Genomic DNA, 22,635 nt, shown 5'->3' on the forward strand with positions numbered 1-22,635 from the left:
TTACACAATGAAAACATCCAGTAGAGAAAACGGAGGAAAGCAAGACTTGTAAAGCTGAGGATTGCTTGTTAATTAAAATATTTATGTAGTGTAATCTTATGTAAATAACAAGCAAGAAAGATCAAAATGGTTTTTAGAACGGTGTATAAATCTGCATATAAAACGGTAAAAATTGAATAAAGAGAAATGCATAAAGAAAAGGAAGCGTTAATATTTATAACGCCTCTCATTATAACTAATCCATAATTTATTTTTAAATTAAACTTTTACAAAACGTTAGATTATTATTATGCGTTATTTACGTTTCTCAATTTGTATATATAATTAACATGTAAACATTTTATATTACCATGCAAGATATAAACGGTACTATACATATTAATTTATACGTATCATTCTCACACTCTATCTCTCTCTCTCTCTCTCTCTCTCTCCCTCTCTTTCTCTCTCTCTTTCTCTCTCTCTCTCTCTCTATTTCGCTCTCTCTCTATACCTACATATCCATCTACTTATTGATCTATGTCTCTGTCTGTACGTTTGTCTGTTTGCTTATCTGTGTCTCTCTTTTTCAGTTTTTTACTTCCATTTCCTTTAAGTATTTTTCTTTATCTGTTTTGCCATTCTCATTCTCTCTCTCTCTCTCTCTCTCTCTCTCTCTCTCTCTCTCTCTCTCTCTCTCTCTCTCTCTCTCTCTCTCTATTTCGCTCTCTCTCTATACCTACCTATCTATCTACTTATTGATCTATGTCTCTGTCTCTACGTTTGTCTGTTTGTTTATCTGTCTCTCTCTTTTTCATTTTTTTACTTCCATTTCCTTTAAGTATTTTTCTTTATCTGTTTTGCCATTCTCATTCTCTCTCTCTCTCATTATTTCAATCTCTTTTGACGTGCAGTATTATCACATGAGGTACTAATATAACTTCTATCACACTCCTCCAAGTCACAAAATACTTATAATTAAATTACATTGACATGGGAAATTTGTGTCCGAGTGGATAGAGGTCACGATAGCTCAAGTGGTTAGAGTAGCGGCGTACTGAGCCGAAGGTCGTGTGTTCGAATCCCGCTCGTGACACTCACTTTTTCATTTCAACCGATGCCTTACATAAATATAAATTAATTGAAAGAAGTTATTTGGTCAGTCGGACCACCAAATATAATGGATTGAATAAGTAAAACGAGGTAAATCTTCACTAATGGAATTAATATTGGTGGAGATTGGAAAAAAACCAATAATCGCCAACACCCACTAAAAATCTGTTTGGTCCACGAAGTTCAAATTCGATAACAGGATTTCACAGTCAGAAATAATCCTCCTCCCACAGCCAAATCGTTGTTAATTCTTCAGAATAATGTATTCAATGTACATCGAATAAATTTATTTTTGTCTTGTATTGTTCAGTGGGCTCCTATTACAACCAAATTTGGTTTTTTAAGCCAAACTCAAAGCCAATTAGTGATATAATCCGCTAACCAAGTCCTTGCAGAAGCTACAATGTTGTTCGTTAATACATCAAAATATTGAATATTTCTCACTTTATTATTATTAAAAATGATATAATTTTTATGTTCCAGTTTAGTCATTGATGGATATTTTGTCTATTTTTTCTACATGATCGATTAGCTCTTTTCTGTTTGTGCCCTTTCCCCCTGGGAAATCGTGCTAGGCAATTAGTCGTGCATAATGAACGACGAGATGTCATTACCTGCCACACACCGGTCGCTAATAGATCCATCCTCCATCCGCTATCTGGAATTTATTGCCTCTCTAATATGCAAATGATCGAACAAACTGCAATAAAAAAAATCGGGATTTGTTTTCCCAAAGATTGTCTAGGTGTAATTTTAATAAGATAATGTTGTTATTAATGCAGAACATCTGGTGCTTTTCTGAAAAACAAAAACCAACTTTATGATTTATGTAGTCGTGGGAAATATTAAAAAAAAGTATTTTTAAAATAAATGTTTAAAAATGTTTAAGAACGGAGGCGTGCTGGATAATAAAACGTTTTGTATCTGCAGAAACACTTTTCTAATTAAAACGTAAACTTTACAGCTCACTTGGAAATTCGTTCATTACAATTTGCTATTCAAGAAAATCGTGAATGTTTTTAGCTAGCTTTTAATTTAAACTTTAAATTAACAAATAAAAAAAGACAGTGTAATGTTATAAAAACTAACCTAAGCCCCTGTACAGCGTACTTGATAATACTGTCTCAAAGTTAACATTATGGTAGTGTTTCTGTAGGTCTATTGTAACATGAAAGTTTATGTTCACGCCTTTTAAATTCTCTATAATAAGGGTGATATTTATGTGTTTTAAGTTTTTTATTGGATTATTTTAATTAACATTTTACTTTGGCCTTCAGGATTATACTATATTATTAACAAAATAAACAACACAGATGAATTTCGTCAAAACATAAGTATTCCACTATATAGTGTGCCGATTAGAAAATAAAATAATAAAAATAAATCAATAGTAAGATGAAAATACATATCACAACAAAAAGGTACACAGGAAAATGCAACAATGACCTGGAATAATCCAGGTAATCCACGAAAACGGGAGGACATACCCGGAAAATAGAGTTTGAGAAAGTTTTTATAAATTAATTTTGTTTATATATGTAACTTTTTTAACTGGGCGCAGTATTAATTTAATGGTAGTGCTGATCGTAAAAAACATAAATTTATATTGATTTCATTCTTTATACTGTGCCTGTAAATTCGGTTATTTTTACAAAAAGAAAATCATTATTTTGGAAAGTAAGCACACAACATTTTTAACCAGAAAGTAATTTTTTTAACGGTGTGATTCTGAAACAATATGTAAAACTTCACAGATCGATTTTTAACTCAAACTCAAGAAGATTTTTACAAACTAAAATAGTAAAAGTAAATAACAAGGGTGATATTTCTTGTTTTGTAATTTGTTTTGGGGGAGATTTTCCATAAAAAAAACCATATCATTTAAAGTTAATGCTACAACAACATCGCAAAAAGCCGAATAAATTTCCATTCAATTTGATACAGTTAGACTTTAACTTTGTAAATCAGAGTTAAAATAAATGAGTTAAAAACTATAGCAAAGTGTAGATTTATCAAAACGCACGTACTATACATTTAAAAATTATGTTTTAAACTTGAGAGTTTCTGTACTCAAACCACAAAGTATAGCAATTTATATTGTTTTCTTTCTTTCTCGGTACATGTAAATTCAGTTATTTTTACAAGAAATAAATTATTACTTTGGAGAGTATTAACACAACTTTTTTATACAAAAATTATTATTGTTTTTAAACGAAGTGGTTCAGAAAAATGTGTGAAACTTCAGAGATTGATTTTCAACACGAAATACAACATTAAAAAACCACCAATTACCAACTCTAAATAATAAGGGAGATATTTCTTGATTTATAATTTTTTGGGGGAAAAACACGAGGTTTTACTTAAAACCAAGCCATTTTTGAGGTCATCATCACACCAAAACGAACTTAAATATATCTACAAATTGACATATTTATGTTAATTTTGTTTAATGGACTCAATCCCAACCAGTTCAGTATATCTGCAAAGAAATTCGAAACCACCTAATAAAAATTTAATTATGTCAATTTGTAGACATATTTAAAATTCTTTTTCCTTTGATGATGTCTTTAGAAAAAAGTCCGAAAGCGAAGTTGATAGCAATTGAATTTGTTTTACATCAGACCATACCGAGGTCTAGATTATTCGTGAGTAAAAAAATGTTCCATACATCTTACTCTTTAATCTGAACTGATTATTTGGAGATCGTGAGGTGCGGTCTGATGTGAGTAGGTTTTAGAAAAACATTTTCTTTATCGTGCCAACGTTTCGATCTTTATTGAAATCATCTTCAGTTCTCAAAGTGTTTTTTTTGCGTAGTTGTGTCATTCTTGTGTGTCGTGTTGAAAGTGTCCAATATCACACCAGACCGCATCTCACGATGTGCAAATAATCATTCACTAACGGTCACTAAACATCTCACATTTAGTCTGAACCTTATTCAAATTAAATATAAACATAGTTAGAACATAAATTTTGACAAATTTAAAAATTTCTTGTCTAAAGATTAAGTCGGATTTTCTTGGTCCTGTAAATGTTGACAGATATGCCGCTTCCAGAAAAGTGTTTTTCATTAATGAGCTATAAAATTTTAATTTATCAAATATCAGTTATCACCAGAGTATAATTAAGATTTATTTGAATAAAAGTAGATGTTTTTGATACCACTGGATTGAAAATATTTAGACATTAAGATACTTTACTTTTATTAGGAAATAACAAATTAAAACAAAGTATACATAAATGACTCTTTTGTACAAATTGAACATATCAAAAATATTTTCTATACTGTTGATATTACAAAAAATTGAACAGAATTAAATTGAACCCCAGTATCATTCATCAGTTCCATTTTCATTCTAACATAATTAACGCAATAAACATTATAAAATCGCAAACGTACGAGAAATTTTATTTTCATTACAAGATTTTTTCTGTAACTTTTGATGTCCGTTGTATTATAATTGTGACGTTTGTATAGGTGGTGATGGGGTTATCGGTCGATGGTTGTTGGCATAAAAAAAACCACTTCGAATCTTGGCCGACGTTTCGATTTAATTTTAAATCTTTTTCAAGGCTGTCTCTTGCTATCGAAGTGTCTTCTTTTTTTATTATGTTTTACTTATTGTTAACATAATAAAAAACAAACGTAATAAAAAATAGGACACTTAGATATCAAGCGACAGCCTTGAAAAAGATTTAAAATTAAATCGAAACGTCGGCCAAGATTCGAAGTCGTTTTTTTTATGCAAACAACCATCGAACGATAAGCCCATCACCACCGATACAAACATCACGATTAATATTTTTTCTGTTTGAATAAAAGTGTCCACATTACACATAACAACAATTTAGCAAGAACGTTAATAAAAAAGAAAAAAAACGCGAGGTAATGTGAGAAAGGAGGCGGAAGGATTGGCTATACTAGGAATCTGCAGGCATGCCTTTACAATCAGGTTTTTCCCTTTCATATTCCGGCCTATTAAATTAGTGTCGGAGGAAACACGAATTAGGAGAGAAAAAACAACTGCACAGGTTATGGAATTTATACACCCACTGTCCATGAATGTATGATAAATGTAGAAAAATCAAAGGCACCATCATGTATCTATCTAACGCAAAGCTTTGAAAACTGTATGTTCACCATTCGGTTTTTGTATTGCTAATTTAGTTCATCACAAATGCACCTTATTTGTGGGTTGTGGGATGGAAATAAAAAATAAAATAAAACTATCTGGCCACTTATAAAAAAATCGAAACACAGTTTTCCAGCCCAGCATGGTATAGTAAACTCACATATTCATCCGAACCCATTTTTAACTTTTTTGTGTTATATGCGCTGATGGAAAATTCGTAGAGGAAACGGACCGACGGTGTATATTTTGAAAAGTTTTTCAAAAAATCTCCCTCACATTGGCATCGTTTCGCTGAAAATACCTGATTTTTGTATACGTGCATTTAAAGTGCGAGGTGAAAAGCGGGTGAAGAACAGCGAAGTTGTACAAAGACGGATGAAAGCTTTGCTCGGGGATTGAAGAGCGTCGAGGGAGACTTGCATTGTTTCAAGTACCGCCTTTTTCTCAACACTCTAATTAGTCCAGATCCAACTCGGCAGCTGGCAAACAGAAAATTACGGAGTTTGGCACCCAGGGAGGGTTTTATTTGCAACTCACTGGCCTGGTCGAATTTAAATTTATTCCGCGATTTTCCCGTTCTTTTATCCCATTAGGATAAATGAATTCATTTTATATATCCTTATGTTCGGTGAGGAATTATTTTTTTTTTACTCGCTTTAGTGTTTTTTTATTTTTATAGAGACAAACACGCTAAATATATTATATTCTAAAAACTTATTCGAAAAGAGTTACGAGTATTACCTAAACCTATATCACGCCATTGACGGGTCCTGATTAAAAAAACGGCAGTAAAGAAAAAGTGGTTAAGTATATCAAGACTCACTATTTCCCCATTTCCTCAACTTACTGAAAACAAGTAGTTTGTTTTTTTGCTACAATAAAAATATGTAATAATTAAAGTCAATTACATAAACAAGATTTTGCAGTATTATTTGTAATGATTATTTCGAGAACGTGAGATGCGGTCTGTTGTGATGTACGTTAGAGAAAAAAAAAATTATCGTGCAAACGTTTCGATCTTTATTGAAATCATCTTCAGGACCTGGAATTTATAAACATTGTTTACATTATACAACTACATGTAGGATTTGAAAAAAATGTATTTTCTATCATTTTATATATATTAATTTTTTCACATCCTACAATAGTTGTATAACGTAAACAATGTTTATACATTCCTGGCCCTGAAGATGATCTCAATAAAGATCGAAATGTTGGAACGATAAGAAAAAATGAATTTATATAATGATAGAAATTCATTTTTTGTTATCGTACATGTATTTGTATAATTTAAACAATGTTTATAAATTCCAGGCGCTGAAGATGATCTCAATAAAGACCGAAACGTTGTCACGATAAAAAAAATGTTTTTCTAAACCTACGTCACACCAGACCGCAGGATCTCCAAATAATCATTAATAAACGTTCAGTAAACACCACACATTATTTGTAATGTTTAACGAGATGACCAAATTTACACGAAAGAAGAACAGACGTACAAAATCTAATGCTTTTAATTACTATAGACTCTGTAATTGCTCCATAGCAATTAATCGATGGTTAATGAATTGGGGTGAGAGGTTATGGGTGAATACCAATGTGGTTTTAGACAGAGGAGGTTCACAACGGCTCTAATTTTCTCACTAAGACACTTATTCGAAAAGAGTTACGAGTATTACCTAGACCTATATCACGCCATTGACGGGTCCTGATTAAAAGAACGGCAATAAAGAAAAAGCGGTTAAGTATATCAAGTCCCAAATAATCCCCACTATTTTAGTGAGATGGCGCCGCAGATAGTATTAGTAGTTAGAATAGTATAAGAGTATCAGTGTCAGATGAGTAATGGTGAAAATAAATGTGGACTATTGTATTCAAAATACCCGCACATACCAAATATTAAAATCATAGCATCTTATTTAAATTCCAAGGATTGTTTTGAATTACAAAAACATGATTTGACATGAACAAGGATCATTTCGGATAAATTATGCAATCGGTGGTGTTTAGTGACCGTTACTTAATGATTATTTGGAGGTCGTGAGATGTGATCTGGTATGACGTAGGTTTTACAAAAACATTTTCTTTATCGGGCCAACGTTCAACGATCTTTATTGAGATCATCTTCAGGGCTCAGAGTGTTTGTTTTCTGTGCAGATGTGTCATTCTTGTGTGTCGTGTTGAGAGTGCCCACTCAGGATTATTTTTGAGATATTCTTTGTTTTCATGTATGTTTGTTGAGATATGTTGTGTTGATTTGTACTGAAGTGTTGTAACTGATTTGTTATTGTTTTAGTGCATTTTGATATTGTTATGTCTTTTTCTTCTTCTTTGTTTTTTTTTGTCTTTTGGATTGCATAGTCTACGCCAGGGATTAATTTAGGCTGTTGGGAAATTTGTTTTTTTTTTTGTAAGGAATGGAATGTTTGAGACCAAGTGATAAGAAGTTTTGGATTTCTGGAGGAATGTTACTTTTTGTTAGATTTAGAAATGTCTGTCGTGTTGAGGACACGGAGAGCAAACTCTTTGAATGAGTACAAATACTTTGATTGAATCTAAAATATTCTACCATTGTATACATTCATATTTTTAATCTAAAATTTTTTATCATTGTATAAATTCATTTTTTTTAATCTAAAATTTCCTAGCATTGGTTAAATTTATTTTTTTTTAATCTAAAATTTCCTAGCATTGTATAAATTCGTATTTGGAATCTAAAATTTGCTCAGACGGTTTTAAACCATGAGGAACGTCTTTCTTGCTCTGTAATATATACTGCCGATTTGTAAACTTTGTATATATATTAAAGAATAAACACATATCGTAATAGTAGTAGTAATCTAAAATTTTCTAGCGTTGTATAAATTCATATTTTTAATCTAAATTTTTTTAGCATTGTATAAATTCATTTCTTTTTAATCTAAAATTTTCTAGCATTGTATAAATTTATTTTTTTAAATCTAAAATTTCCTAGCATTGTAAAAATTCATATTTTTTAATCTACAATTTTTTGCATTGTATAAATTCATTTTTTTCTTTCAACATCTATTTGTAAAATTAATCAATGTTTATAAATCCCAGGCTCTGAAGATGATCTCTATAAAAATCGAAACGTTGGCACGATAAAGAAAATATTTTTTAAAGCCAACATCAAACCAGACCGCATCTCACTCCCTCCAAATAAAAATTATGCAATTTTTTGTTTTTTGAAGAGTTGTTTAATTTTAAAAATGTTGAATATTTGAAAAAAAGATGGCTTTCAGAAGGAGCTAAAGAAACTAAAGGAAAAGAGAGGATATCATCAGAAAGAAGGTTGAGGAGGCTTGACCATGTGTTGAGAATGACTGATGAGAGTCTACCGACGAAGATTATGAATGACAGGGATTTGAGATTGGAGGATGGTCACATAACAAGACGTATACCGCTAAAACTAAAATAAATAATCACTTTTGTAGTTTGATTTTTTAAAGATAGATTCGGTTCAACATTAAAATTCAACATGGCCCATAAATATACCATTAAAATATGTTAAGCATGAAAGGATAGTAATGAACTAAATTTTTCCATCGTTCCGACCTGAATTATCAAGATAACCTAATTCCTTCAAAGCTCTTGTGCAAACGCAATCAAATCAAATATTTAGGTACAATTTGACAGTTATTATAGTTCGTTGCTTTTATTGTAATTGATCTGTTCACTATATTTACAACAAATTTTTTATTTTATTTTACACGATGTTTTTGTTGGAGAAGAAAAAAGGCCGAAATGAAACTTGATCAGACTAAATATCAGGGTATTCACGATCTTTCTGTTAACCCAGTTAAGTCTCTTACGTCCTGTTAGATCGAGAAAAATGGTGACGTAGACTTATAAGAATCGGCTACTTAATATTGCTTGATCTAACAGGCCAGAGCCCATGTTAGGGGTTAGGTCGAAAATTTAGTTACATTGCTGTCCGTTAGGGCGTAGGTAACCAAAATGGCAGCCAGGAATTTAACAGCTGTTTTTTTATTTACACGTATTTTTCTTCTTAAATAAGCATTAAATAAATCAGATTAATACATTTCTTTGATTAATTTCTGACCAGTCCTTATACTGTCATTTATAATAGATACATCCCCTATCCTATAAAGTTGAACGCTGTTAGACGTTGAATAGAGGTTAGGTATGTTGGCATGAATTGAGGCGTGTCATTTGTTAGTACTTTTAGAGTGCAAAGATAGCATTTTGAATGAAAGAGTTGATTAATCTTTCTTTTTTACTAACTTCTGGCATCTTACAATTTAACACAAAACAAAACCATAACAAACAACAACAAGCCTTCAAGGACTGTTATAGCTTTATTTTTGGTTCTACCAATCGCCACGCGCAGCATTGCGGAAAAATTAACGTTTAACATGGTATGAAAAGAAGGAGGCGTTCACGATCTTACTGGACATTTCTCTATTCGAGTTAACACATCTTACAAACATCGTGAATACCCCTGTTAGTGTTATATACGTGATAAAGGGTGATGGAGGAAAATTCACCTTACTTGAGTGAAAGGTATGTAAATAAGAGGGAACGGAGTTTTTAGTAAGTGAGAGAGTGATAGAGTGAGTGTGTTTAGGGTAAAATACATGCGTTAGGGGCTGAAACGACTTTGTTGTCGATAGCCCCGTGGGTCTAACTTAGACGGTGGTAGAGATAAGTTCTGATCCCGGGTCAACAAAAGGACCTTGCAACGAGAAGTCTTCTGGTTCTGCACATATTGGAAATATTGAGCCTATATAAATTTAAAAAATTCAAAATTATCTCATCACTTTTTGCTCTTTAGGCTTGAACAATATAATGTATTATTATTTTACGTTATTGTTCAAGAATGTTTTCCGTCTCGATTACGATAGGTTTTTCTTAAAATAATTAATTTATTATTCTGTTCAATTAAACGAAATTGTTATTTATCATGAATCTTTTTCTTGCGCTTGAAATGTCAATTATAGTCATGTTCTTTTTTACAAAAAACCAAAAACGACTCGTTCAAAAAGTACTAGGATATCTTAAAAATACTGGTGACATTAAATTGCACAGGAAAGGGAATATTAAAGCAAGCATTATCTCTAAAAGGATAGGCATTTCCAGAAAGCGTTTAGAGTTCTTTTAAAGGGCGAAATCAAAGGCCGACCTTTATAAAGCTTGTTAACAAAAGATCAGATTAGGAGTTTTCCCTCTGGTTGTTCCATTGTGTAAATAAACATTTTTTTAGATTTTTTTTCTTGCTTCACTATTGCAAGTGAAAAATACGATTAGCATTGATTAAACGATCAAAGTGGTAACTGCAATATTTATAATGATATTACGAAAGATAGAGATTGTAATAAAGACGCAGCCGCGTCGGTGTACATTGGAGTTAAGGAAATTTGTTTGCCCGGGCAAGGTACACATCGTGATTATTCAATTGGAACCTCTTCGTTCCACGCCGTGTCATCGGATCCTCTAATGCAAGCAAAATAAATTAGAGGATTTACTATCGTCCGACATGATGTTTGTCACAAATACAGGATTTTAAAGAGTGAAAGTTTCGGGTGGAAAATGAGGGATGGAGAGAAAGTTTAATCTCAGAGATGGTACCCCAAACTAATGAGAACATCACTTCCAACCTCGTCTCTCTCTCTCCTCTCACCCCTCTTTCTCTGTCATCCTTTATGCCCCATTTTCTCTGTTTATCTCTTATGGCTTATATTATGACAACGAGATATGAAAGTTTTGACGTTTATGATTAATCTGTTGATGTTTTACGAACATGTTAAACAATCCTTAAAAGGCCGGCTTGGTTTATTAAAGACCTTAATAAAAGTTTTTATAACCCCATGGGCATTTAAGGTGTTTCACGTCCGACCGGCCAATATTAGTACGCTATATTTCTAAATCACCGGGTAAAAATGTTTAATAAGCATTTATTATAGACACTAATTGCAAAAAATTCATTCCAAGCAAAAAGGACTTAAAATAAAATAAAGCTCAATTGTTGATTAATTTCTAGTTAATGAAAATTCAACCGGTGGTGAAACGTGTTTGATCCACACGTACTACAATATACGTCCAGGAATTTTCCAATTTGGAAGAAATATCCGCACACTTTCGCTTACACATGTCCATGTTTTGTGGTCTGATGAAAGCAAGACTAAAGTGAGAAATATTAACTCTTTGTTATGGTTATGGTATTATACAGTTAAATTCCTCAGTACTTACTAATTTTTTGGTACAATAATGAAATATTGATTACTGATTTGTATTAGCTCAACTTTGCACACGTATGTATATACATACATGTGTACATATTAATCCATTTATGTTTTAGTGGTCAATTGACCAAGTTACTTCAATTAATTTTTCTCAAGTGGCAGAGCAGCGGCGTATTTAGCCGAAGGTCGTGGGTTCGAATACCGCTAGTAATACATGTGTACATAGTTGAACATACCACTTCTGGTAGGACTTGGTTGTGATAAAACCGCCAGTGTCACGAGCGGGATTTGAACCCACGACCTGCGGATAAATACGCTATTCTACCATATGAGCTATCGTGACTTCAATCCTCTCGGACCCTAACTCTCACCTTAACCTACAACCGTTCGAATTTTCCTTCTTTTTGCAAGATTTTCAAATGTCAGTAATCAGGATTTGATTCTCTGCAACATATGAAGAGGCCACGGCTGTTAGTGGAGTGATACTTCTTTTACTTACTAAATATTAATCCAATTTGATGTAGTAGTCAATTGACCAAGTTACATCTTTCAATTAATTATTCTTTTTTAGAAGCTCGTGCAAGCAAAAAGGAGGGAAAATTCAAAAAGATGGGGTTGGGATGGGAATTTAGTGTCCGAGTGAATCGAAGTGGTAGAGCACCGGCGTATTTATCCGAAGGTCGTGGGTTCGAATCCCGCTCGGGACACTGGCGGTTTTATCATAACCAAGACCTACCAGAAGTGGCAGGCTCAACTATGTACAAATATATTACGAGCGGGATTCACATTGACACATGTGTACATAGTTGAGCCTACCACTTTTGGTAGTCAACCACAAATTCCAGTTTTTTAAATTAGAACAAATTACGAACTGGCCTCGAAACCTACCTCAGATGCTGGCCAGGATCAGATATCGGTCTTATCCGTCCGCTAAGTTTGGGCCCTAGGGGCTGCCAAAAGCTAGGTCATTTCCACGCTCTCCTAAAACTCGAAGTTAACATGCTAATTCCTCGCAATAAAGCAGCGCTTGGCAAATAGTAGAACCAAAACCTATCATCAAAAGTATAAAAATTCTTAAAGAATTGTTATTGTTGGTAAAACTTTTGTTTTCAATTGTCAAAAAAGAATATTTTTGGCAATGTCTAAAATCAGTCAAAAAATAAAAGTTACCAAGACTTTAATTCAAAATGTAATCTTTTCTTGTGAGAAAAATTAGACCATGAAATGGGAGAAGTGCTTGCTGCTTTGGTAGCTAGACAAATTAAATCAAATAAATCGCTGCCATGGTTAAAAAAGAGAATCTGACCAGATAAGAATGCAATAGAATAACTGGCCCGTGAATCAAGTGCTGAACGTATTTCTTGCAGAGGTGTGTTAAACATAAATACATACTTAGTTGATAAATGCTTCTATAATGAAGTAAAGTATTGCGCGATTTTATTTAAAGCGTATTTAAAAATAAAAGTTTTTAATATACATATTTAATTTATTGCTATTTGTACAAAATATGAAATGAGCAAATTCTAAAGTTATATACAATTTTGACAGATCTGTCAGACCAGGAGGCAGTAATGAGAGAAACGAACTAGTGCTGGAATACTCATTTTATTTTATTGGGTGGGTAGAAATTGAAGTTCATAAGTCATCGGCTTTTTAAACGGCGTGGAAGATTGTAAGGGTAGAACGTTCATGAAAGATTTACGGATAGTAGGTTAGGGTAAAGGCATAGTTGACAGTGGAAATTGAGGAAGCGTATTCGGATAAAATATTTTACGAAAGAGATTTTAAGCTCTTAACGGACTGGTGACATAGAGAAGAGCATTTAAAAGACTGCGGAGAAGTTGAAATCGTTGGATGTTGGATGATTTGGCCCAGGCGCACAATTCGACTCCGTAAGTCCAAATAGGTCTGATGAGTAAATGTGAGCGGTTAGAAATGGGTAAAATTACGTAACAGCAAATAACCAGCTGTTCATGTCGACTTACTCATACCTAAGCCCTAACGGCTAAAAGGCCGACAATACTGCTTTTCAATACGACTTAACAGCTAACAGAAAGCCAACACCCTTAGATGGACCAATGTAGCCGATTTTAACAGACCTACATGATCATCTTTTTCTGTTAGAGCGGAGCTGAAGATCGTGGGTTTCATCTCACCCACGACCTTAGATTAAAAGTATGATTAATTAAATAAATAATAAGGCCACACGTTGAACAACAACCAAACATTTACAAAGTCATCCTGCAGAATTACAATTCACTTTATACATATACATATATATATATATAATTATTTGGAGTCGTGAGATGCGGTCTGGTTTGACTTAGGTTTTAGAAAAAGATTTTTTTTATCTTGCCAACGTTTCAATCTTTATTGAGATCATCTTCAGGGCTCAAAGTGTTTATTTTCAGAGTAGATGTATTGTTTGTCGTTTTGAGAGTGCCAGTGAGATATTGATCATCATCAATGAAGTTGAAAAACTTACTATGGTGATGCTAAACTACTATTTCCAAACCTAGAGACCAGTAAACTTCAGAAAATGTACTCCATTTAATATCCTTTTTAGTGGCGTAATTTCTTTTTTAATTACTTTTTTCAAAGATGAAGAAATTGTTGATGGAAAAAACCGTGGTTGAAGGATTGGTAAAGTGGAAAGATTATTAATAGTAAAAAATAAAAAACTTAAGGAAATCTTGAACGAATTTATTAAAAGTTTTTTAAATTTTGATTCAAAATGCTCTCCACCCCTCAGTAATATATTTTCAGCGCGCTGCCGTAGCATTTCACCCGCAAAACTTGTACGTAAAATATAATAATCGTATTGTTCATTGCAGCCATAGAGTTAACAAGATATCACATAGATACATAAAAAAATTTGAATATTAAAACCTTTTATTCCGGAAAATAATAACGCAATAATCCTTTAATCAAATAATTATTCAGAAATCGTGAGATGCGGTCTGGTGTGATGTAGGTTTCGGAAAAACATTTTCTTTATCGTGCCAACGTTTCGATCTTTATTGAGATCATCTTCAGGGCTCAAAGTGTTTGTCTTGTGTGTAATTGTGCCATGAAGATGATCTCAATAAAGATGGAAACATTGGCACGATAAAGAAAATGTTTTTCTAAAACTTACGTCACACCAGATCGCACCTCACGATTTCTGAATAATTATCGATAAACGGTCAATAATCACCTTTAATCAAAGTTGCAGTCGTGTTGATACATAAGTAAACATTTGCACTATTTCGGTTTCGAACCCAAATTTAAAAAAGAGTTCATTCAAAATTTCTTTAAGGTTTTTTTTTTAATTTTCCACCTTACTAATCTGTCAGCCATTGTTTTTTCCTTTTCTGCATCAATCTTCCCATTGGAAAAAAGTAATGAACAAAGAAATTGCACCACTAAAAAGAATACGTTAACGGGAGTACATTTTCTGAAATTTGCTGGTCTCTAGGTTTGGAAATAATAGTTTAGAATCACCATAATAAGTTTTTCAACTACAAATTTTTAGGTTCTCGTTACTAAAACACTTATTTCACGAAAGTTTATACGTTTAGTATTGATCACATCTTACTGAAAATTTAACGTAATTTTGAACGGTCCCAACGGATTTGTCCAAAACCTCTTAGTTTTGGAGTTATCATTGTTTATTTGAACCAAGGTCGCGAAATCTTAAAAAATCCGGAAAAAATGAAATAACAATTAAATTGTTGAGTGTAGAATCATAGTTAATTAGGACTTTTTTGGTTCCATTTTGAATGTAGAATCTAATGGCAATGTTTGTAACACGACTAGCTGAACACCCTGTGTTAGTTGGATCAGGTAAATTCTAACCACTTTCGTTTTTCAAATGCAATTTTCATTATATTTCTTCGAGATAAGCGTGGCTAATTTCGTAACTGTGGCATTAAATTTGAAATAATCTCATTGTTGTCGCTTTATTTACTGTAGAACTTGCGAATTTTAAATATTACCAATATGCCTTCACGTGTTAGATATATATATGTATTAGTCGGGGTGTGTATTATACTGCGCATTTTTTGAGCTATTGTATTCCCCGTTCAGTACTTAAAACCGATAAATCCTGGTTCATCAAGGAATTTCATTAGTAGGGCGGGTCTCAGAGGTTGACTATCTTCTACGGTTAGGTTGTACGTCCCAAAACACTTCCTGCGGGAAAGTGTATCACCACAATTTGTTAGTAGGTGTGTTGGTCCAATGCTTCTTTGCAGAATCTACACTGTCGTGTTAGGAATAAGCCAATCTTCTTCAAATGTCCATTTGGTTTGCAGTGACCTGTTAGGATTCGCAGTTTTTCCTGATTTCTTTAATACATTCTGCTACCTGATAGAAATTATAAATGATGGGGTGAGTGTGGAGTTCAATCCATTTTAAAAAAGATGGTTCCTACTCAAGTAAGTAAGTTGTATTCCAATCCGGATTTCGAGCTTTTAGCCCATCATCAGGTTGAAGAAGTTCTACAACCACGTCTCTCGACAAGAATTGCAGAAGTGAATCCGCTGATATCCCCGCCAACGCGACGTTCCAATGAGGAGCTGGGTTTTTAATGGCGCTCAATTTGAACGTGCGAAAAGCGGGAATTATAACACAAATAAATATTATAATTGTAAATACTGTAAGAAATTAATTGTAAATTAGTGATTAAAGATAAAAAATGAAAAAAAAATGAATTAATTAGAATATTACCTTAATGTTATTAAATTATTATAAAACATAATAATAATTATAATAATTAGTTTAATTATTTGGACGTTTAATATTATTTATATACATATTTAAAATGGGAGGTAGATCAACATCTGTTAAATTATTAATGCATTTATCACCATGTTCAATTTTACATTTTTTAATTTCAAATTTCTCAAACCAATCTAGTTCTCTCCCTTTGTTGAAACTATGTAACACTGTTGTATTTAAATTTGAATTGAAATTATGTTTTGTTTCTTTTAGATGGTCCTTGAATTGCGAAAATTTGTTCGACTTAGGCAAATGTTCTTTTACTCTCGTTTTTATTTCTCTACAGCTTTGACCTATATATTTAATATTACAGTCATTACAATTGAGTTGGTAAACCCCGCTTTTTGTCAAGTTGTCTATCTGTTTTTGGAAGGAAAAGGATGTTTTTTAGTGACCCCGTACTTCTATAAGCTATTCTAAAACCTTCTTGTTTAAAAATTTTACTAACTTTTTCCGATAATTCACCAATGTATGGCAAACAACGGAAACCTAATGATTCATTTATGGTGGGGTGGCTGAGTCCTATTGTTGATTCTTTTAAAGTTTTTTTTATTCTTTTTACTAGCAACTTATCAATAAATATTTCTAGATAACCGTTGTTTTTTGCTATGGTTTTAATAGTATCTAATTCTTCTTTATAGTTATCAGGAGTTAATGGAAGTTTTAACATAAGTTTTAACAGTCTATGAGCTAAATGAAACCTGCAGCCTTTTGAGACCATGGGTGCGAAGAATCCGCTGGAATCATAGTGTCTGTAGTTGTGGGTTTTCTATATACATCTATTCTTATTAGATTGTTTATTATGGACAATTTTAGGTTTAAAAAGTTCAAACAAGCATCTTTGTTAATTTCCAATGTAAAATTTATATTACGGTGTAGAGAAAAAATTAGTTGGAGGAATTCTCTACACCGTAATATAAATTTTACATTGGAAATTAACAAAGATGCTTGTTTGAACTTTTTAGACCTAAAATTGTCCATTGGCATCCGATTTCCCATTGCCTTCTACTCCCACAGGCCCTAATTTGTTTAGTTTTTTTTCTGCACTTCAGCACCATCTTTGAGCTATTTGTATTAGATCATAGAGCTTTGATGGCGGCTTGGCTATCTGACATGATAGCTATTCATGAATTGGGTACATCTTTCGATTGAATGGACCGGACCTAAGCTTGGAAGATACTGGCGTATTTTCCCATGGGTTTTGAGTATTTGCGCCCAGGTCTGAGTACCCTTGGCTCTGGTACTCCGTATCTCTTGCTTTTTAGATCCGTTTCTGTACCAGTACATGGTTCCATTTTTAAAAGAGGTGTTTTTCTCTCTTTTGGTACATAAATTTATTTAGTCTAGATATAGATTAAATATTTTCACATCGTCAATAAAGCGCGAACCGAGGAAAATAGGCTAGAGTGAACAAGATCATTAAAATACAATGTAAACAGTATTGTACCAAGGGGAAAACAAGGGGAACGCCTGACGTTGCAGTCATACCGTAGGTAAATTTATCACGAAAACGAAACTTCTTCCTTTTGTTACAGATAGAAAGAAATCCATTTCAAAAGATTTCCTTGAATAATAGTCTTGTTAAAGACCTGAATTTTAACTACGAAATAATATGAAGTCAATTTTTATTTGTAAGTATGTCGGGTTCAAATTTAGGGCCGCTGGATTCAAACCCGAGATCATTACCTTATAGTGATGAGCGCCGTGTTAAAGCCTAAACCTTTGCGGCCACCGACGCTTCCAATATTATTGTTTCTCATAAGATAAGAAAAGAGAAGAAAATCAGTTTTATAGATAAAACGATACCACCACAACCATTTGAGCGTCTCGATCTGGTTACTGACTCTCTGATTTCAGATATATACTACGTTGATATTCTAGAATGATAGCCTCTCGTTTGTATCTCAGGTTGTCAAATACAGAATAAAAACAAAACATGCAATACATATATATACATCACCACATAGATGTCTGGTCACATTCATTCTCCCAGAGTACTCGATATTCCTCGGGGCGGGGTTATAACCAACCTCTTCCTTTCACGCTAATAAATTACTTTTACTCTCCAGACGTCATACACTCACCCCAGAGTCCTTGATATTTCTCGGGGCGGGGTTATAAGCAACCCTTTCCTTTCACGCTAATAAATTACTTTTACTCTCCAGATGTCATATACTCACCGCAGAGTACTTGATATTCCTCGGGGCGGGGTTATAAACAACCCCTTCCTTTCACGCTAATAAATTACTTTTATTCTCCAGACGTCATACACTCACCCCAGAGTACTTGATATTCCTCGGGGTGGGGTTATAAGCAACCCGTTCCTTTCACGCTAATAAATTACATTCATTCCGATAAATTAACACAAACACAACACTCGATAGAAACATAGAGGTCTGGTCACTTTCACTCCCCCAGAGTATTCTATATTCCTCGGGGCGGGGTTGAACCCACTCCATTCTCGCTAATAAATTACTTTTACTCTCCAGACGTCACACACTCACCCCAGAGTACTCGATATTCCTCGGGGCGGGGTTTAATCACCCCTTCCTTTCATGCAAATAAATTACATTATTTCCAATAAATTAACATAAAGTCAAACACAGACACAACACAAACACATAAAACTATATACATTTAAAAATCCCTATAGCCCTGAGGTACCCGCTGCCGTGCCTCAAGACTACGCACAGGTCCGATGATATGCCAAAATATTTTCTATATACATCAAGCCTTCTGCACTTGAAGAGGTGCTCGACCGTTATTCTATCCTTACATAACGGGCACCTACTCGGTCGCTTTCCGGCCAGAAGGTGCCCGTGCGTTATTCTCGTATGACCTATGCGTAGTCTTGTCAGTATGGCCTTTTCCCTTTTCGAACCGTTCTCCGTGGACCAGGAACTGAATTCTTTCTTAACCTGCTATAGTTTGGCAGGGTTAATTCTATTTCTTCGAGCCCAGAGGATTTCCCATTCTTTTTTTACTGAGTTTGAAATTATAGTTTTAGGTCCGCTGGGCCAAGTTTCACTAATGTATGGAGTTTTTTCAATAGAAAAAATATGTAAGAAAAACATAAATATAATAAATCGTAATGTGGAGGCTAAATTTTTTTTATTTACGAAGTGAAGATTTATTCAAATGAAACACGGTAAAAGGCGAGTCCAATGGAACACCATGCAATACATGGCGAGGTTTGGGGTGAAAATTTGATTTCAGCCTTCATTCCTGTACCAGCCGATCGATAACTACCATTTCGCCCTAGCGCGGATTTCGCACTCAAACGCCTATTGACACCAGGCCGGCAGAGGAAACTCATTTCGAAAAGGGGCGCGTATGAATCCGTAGGAGTCAATATTTGACTTTTGAGAGGGATCCACTCGGAATGTAAGAGGTGACGGGTGTCGTAGGAGGGTGAGGGACACAATGAGAAAAAGACTTCGCCCCGCCAGATGCCCTCAACCACTCACAGCCCTCGTTTACATCAAAATACACCCTTCCTTCTCATTTTTACTTTTCACGGCTCGAGAGGTCTCTTTTGTTTCATGGCAGTGTTTCATTCAACTCTTAGCAACTGCAAATGCACTCGCCGATAATCTTTATTCAAAAGACTAAGAACAGAACGTTAAAAAAAGGCTAATGTTTGGTGAATAATACATCTACAAGATTTTTAGCATACAAAAACTATATTTATATCAAGTTAAAAGCAGAAAGATAATATATATATATCATTTACCATAAGAAACGTACAAGGGAATGACCAGGTTGCTGAATATTTTTGGTGATTCTACACTCTAAAATATCGGACACACACATCCGCAAATTCCTGCGAATAGACCCTGGTTTTGTAAAAAAAATTGTGTGAAAGTGGAAATTTACAGTTTTTTAATATTTTTATTTCACCTTTCTATTTACTCAAATCAACCAAGCGAATATATAATTTTAAAGCATTTTTGATATAAATTTCAATAAAATTCTAGTAAAATATATCAAAGTTTAAAAATAACCAAAAACTTTCAAAAACCAAATTTTTTTAAGGAAAACTAGTTCATAATTTTTTTTCATAAAACTAATAAGAGATGTTGGTTTACCACCTCTACAGACCCCCAAATGTACACTTTTGTTTGAATTTAAATTTTCATGTTTTAAGATTTTTAAGAAGTCGACATAGGAATAGAAGAAAAAAGGCTACATCACACCAAAAAATAAAAATTGAATTAAACCTGACATGTCTAGCTTGCAACAACAACATACTGCAATCATAAAGAAAAAAATATTTTCAAATTTGGATAAGAATTTTGCAATATTCGAACAAAAAAAGTTTAGACATGTGGGTATTTTGAAGGAATTGGTAAAATAAGAAAATTATATATAAATAAAGAAACTAAAAAAATAAAATTAAAACATAAATAAAAAAAGATTGAGAGCCAATACGATCTGATTAACAATATAGAAAAAGGAGGACATAGTATTTATAAAAAAATTCAAGTTCTTCCCTTCAAATTGTTAAAGAAAAAGTAAAACTTATAAACAAAGGACTTGAAAATTTCATAAAAGTTATTTTTTATTTATTTTTTACGAGGGATAGCGACAGCAGAGGTTATATCAACCCTTGAGGTGCCGGTGTTTAAAAAAAAAGCCCATTTGTAAGTATGTCGGGTTCGAATGCAGTGCCGCTGGATTCGAACCCGGAACGTCACCTTGCAGGGATCAGCGCCGTGTCAACGCCTAAACCATTGTGGCCCCTTCATAAATGTTATTCTACATTTTATAGTTATGGTCCCAGAAGCTCATGATTACAAAATTAATATAAAAAATCAAATTTTTTGATAGTTTCTTTTATTTATGTATTAGGAAGTTATTACCTAAATCTGTTTTTAAATGAGAAATTAAATTTTTATTTGAATTTATTATTCGAATTCTTCAAATAAAAGGGTCTTATGATATACAGTTATAACGTAAAAAATGGTATATGATTTATAATTTTAAACAATTATTATTATTAATTATTATAATTATAATTAAGAATGTAATCTTATCACTCTTAAATTGAACTACGGTGATGCTTTGTTAAATAATTTAAACACTTCCACAACTGCCTATTAAAAAAAAAAAGTTTTCTTCTCCAAAATCCAAAATTCTCGGAATTACATTTATTGGTTACCCCTTATAAAATATTCAAAACCGTGTTTGTCTTTGATACTAACTACTACTAAACTCTGTCAATCTGGCTCGTCGATTATTAAAAGCAACGATAATATAAACGAGCAATTGTATTAATAAAGGCAAATTTTCGTATAATGATAAAGTTTAGCAATTTTCAACTTGGAAATCTTAGTATCTGTTATAATTCAACTCAATCAATTTAAAACGTTGTAAAACAATCAACTGACTTCAGTCACCTAAAGGCAGCGAGAATAGGCGGACCAAGATTAAAAGCGATGTCCAACTTGGAACTAACAACGGCTAACCGCATTCGTACATAACCAAAACCCTCATCTAACCCTTTAATTACAGAATTATGTTTAGATCCCGCTTATTCCAGTGTTGTCAATTCGCTGTTGCAGCAGTATAATGAGCTGTTTTCAGATGTTCAATCATTATTGACGTTAACTGAATGTCGGACCGGCACAGTGAACAAACAGTTGTATGTTATTTTATGAAAATTATACATTTCCAAAATATTTATGGATCATTTTAATTTAAAAAAAGTTTATATTTTAACAAAGCTAAACCATAAACCCTTGCCTTTGTTCTTAACGAGAGATTTCACACATTTACAAAAAACAAAATTTAGTTCATGCGCACTGATGTCACACTTGTTAAAAACCGAATTCTCCAACGATACCAGGGGTATTCACGATGTTCGTAAGAGGTTAACTCGAATAGAGAAATGTCCAGTAAGATCGTGAACGTCCCCTTCTTTTCTTAGCATGGTAGAACCAAAAATAAATCTATAACAGTACTTGAAGTATTGTAGTTTTTTGTTATGGTTTTGTTTTCTGTTAAATTGTAAGATGCCAGAAGTTAGCAAAATAGAAAAATTAATCAACTCTTTCATTCAAAACGCTATCTATGCGCTCGAAAAATACTAACAAATGAGACGCTCCAATTCGTGCCGATATACCTAACCTCTATCCTAACGTCTAACAGCCTTCAACTTTATAGGATAGGGGATGTATCTATTATAAATGAGAGTATAAGGACTGGTCAGAAATTAATAAAAGAAATGTATTAATCTGATTTAATTAATGCTTATTTAAGAAGAAAAATACCTGTAAGTAAAAAACAGCTGTTAAATTCATGGCTGCCATGTTGGTTACCTACGCCCTAACGGACAACAATGTGACTACATTTTCGACCGAACACCTAACATTGGCTCTGGCCTGTTGGATCGAATGTTAATTGCCCGATTCTTACAAGTGTAC

General features: G+C 33.2%; 1 non-coding gene across 1 annotated transcript; it reads left to right on the forward strand.

Annotated features, from left to right (window-relative positions):
- Positions 1-1,001: 1,001 nt before the first annotated feature.
- On the forward strand, positions 1,002-1,075 carry Trnas-acu. The gene has a single exon. It is a non-coding gene; the product is annotated as a tRNA-Ser (tRNA).
- The last annotated feature ends 21,560 nt before the right edge of the window (positions 1,076-22,635 follow it).

This window comes from Cimex lectularius, unplaced genomic scaffold, assembly GCF_000648675.2.
Source record: "Cimex lectularius strain Harlan isolate CLEC.00 unplaced genomic scaffold, Clec_2.1 scaffold123, whole genome shotgun sequence".
Classification (NCBI taxonomy): domain Eukaryota; kingdom Metazoa; phylum Arthropoda; class Insecta; order Hemiptera; family Cimicidae; genus Cimex; species Cimex lectularius.